The following is a 2,298-nucleotide window of genomic DNA, read 5'->3' as shown; positions in this document are numbered from 1 at the left end:
TAGTTGAGCTTTCAAGATTAAGACATATCTCTCTTACTAACAAGAATAGCTCATGTTCCGATTGTGGTGTTCGAAAGTACAGTCTTGTCTTTAAATATCTAATTACAGCATATGTTTTGAGATAAACCTGAAAGTATAATAATAGGCTATTTCCATCTAAATGTTCAGCTCTTCTATTTGGGGCTGAGAAAAATCTCTCCTTACAGCAATTATTCTGGCTAAACCCTCTTGTTAAAGAGATAGATGACCCAGACCCCTTAATCTTATATGTGGAATTTCAAGTAAAATAGTGAATTTTCAATACTGATTATAGAGTGTGCATTTCAATACTGATTATTGAGAGAGTTAGAAAATTATAATGCATCTTTTCAACTTCAAATAATTTGAGTTCTGTATGAATCATTGTGAAATAAACACATTTTTTTCTTATATATATGTTACTTGAAGAGAACTGGAAATATTATTTGGTGCATACACTGTAAACACACAGGCTTGTAAATACAGATTGGTCAATTCCATCCTTTAAAAGAAAAACTTCATGTTTTTTGCTTTATTTATTTTCTAAGATGTTTTAAATAAGAAAATATAAAAGCCACCACTTTTGTGGCTTTTATGGTGTATCAAATATTACACAGAAGACTTTTTTTACATGCAACATATATAAAAAAATAGCAGTTTAACAAATTCAAGAGGCATCTTAATCAGAAGGCAAGTAAGGAGTATGAATGCCACTGCTAAAGAAACGAAACCTTCTTGGTGCTAAATTTATATCATCTCAACATGAGGAATTCAGGAAAACCTCAGAAAGACAGACAAACAAAAATAACCCACAGATTTAAAAAATGTATAAAAGAGTTCTGTCTTTTCGGAATATAAAAAGAGCAGCCTCTGAATCCTTTACTGGAATTCAGAAATTTCATTCTTCCCATCCAGGTGCACTACATAGAGGGCAGCATAATCCCATAGCCCACTAAACACAGTATTGCTAAGAATAGGCCATATGTTTTGTACTGATGGTGCAAGGACTCCGAAATTAGCTTTGTTGGGATTACTTTGTACTTTTCTTGACCTGCCTGGAACTTTGTTTTAGATTGTTTAGTTGTAAAAGCCTGACTAGGGGTCTATGACTTTTTTGCTTTATTTTTGTACAACTCTGTCTTATATAACTGTAATCCTGTATTTACTCTTGCAACAAGTAGAACAAAATATTCATGGCTCTAACATAATAGTGTAAAGCAGGCTTGGTACAACAGTGGAGGCTTTAAAAGCAGGTTGAAAACTGTGTGGAATGTAGAGGAACCCAGGCATGGGATGGTAAGAGAAGTGACCCAGGGTTGGTCCTAGGGAGCCTAGACCAGTGAGCTCAACTATGGACAATTAAAGGAACGAAGGGCAACAATTAACATCATATTGGTCTTGTCAATGCACTCAGGATCCTGAAAACTTGCATGTCCAACTGAAGATGTCAACTGCAAGAAGATAAGGAGAAGTAGAAGGGTGAATATAAATGCAAGGAAAGGGGTAGATAAAAAGAAGTCCATGTTTAATAATTTTACTTTATTACTATTACTGATTCTTCCACAATACAAGAGAGTTTGTCCATTTGTTTTTTTCTTTATTTTCCTGTCACAAATTTGAAGCAATAAATATTTTTAAATAGCTATTTAAGATTTAAATTGCCCAAAGAAAAAAAAAATGGTTTTATATATATAAGATTTGTTTATTTTTGCCCTTAGGAAGACAGAAACTTTAGTTTAGATCCCTGAAAAATGGTACTGAAAGATGTTTTAGTGTCTCAACACAAGGAAATAGCATTCTAGTTCAGTTAAACTCATGCAACCTGAGGTTCATATTGAACAGTTTCCCCCACAATCTTCCACACACTGTTTTTCCTTCTACATACTCTTCTTTCTGGTTTGTATGTACCGACATTTACATTTAAAAAGAATCCACAGGGCTGTATATATTTGTTCAGGCATTTGAAGAAAAAAGATTTTCTGCTTTTAAGATATTTAATCCTAACAGAATGCTATTGGAATAACATTTATAATTTAAGTTTCAAGTAACATGAAATGGAAGAAACACTTGATATAATGTATTTATTTCTATAGCAACCTACTCTGACAAGACTACATTATACTTCAGGCTATCAACTGGAGCATCTGTTCACATATCCCTTAAACTGTGAAGTGGGCAATGTATCAGCACAAAGTGCATGCTAAAACATTGGAGCAATACTAGGATCATCCCTTCTCCAGTGAAAATTAATATCTTTAGCCAAATTTTAGCATATGTCTT

At 33.2% G+C, this 2,298-nt stretch overlaps 1 long non-coding RNA gene across 1 annotated transcript; it reads left to right on the top strand.

Annotated features, from left to right (window-relative positions):
* The first annotated feature begins 1,401 nt into the window (after positions 1-1,401).
* Positions 1,402-1,948, top strand: LOC137477102 (uncharacterized). The gene is made up of 2 exons (XR_011000797.1): positions 1,402-1,541; positions 1,741-1,948. It is a non-coding gene; the product is annotated as an uncharacterized lncRNA (long non-coding RNA).
* The last annotated feature ends 350 nt before the right edge of the window (positions 1,949-2,298 follow it).

Source organism: Anomalospiza imberbis, chromosome 1 (genome assembly GCF_031753505.1).
Source record: "Anomalospiza imberbis isolate Cuckoo-Finch-1a 21T00152 chromosome 1, ASM3175350v1, whole genome shotgun sequence".
Lineage (NCBI taxonomy): Eukaryota > Metazoa > Chordata > Aves > Passeriformes > Viduidae > Anomalospiza > Anomalospiza imberbis.
Note: the sequence above shows the minus strand (reverse complement) of the source record. Positions and strands in the feature narration are given on the sequence as shown.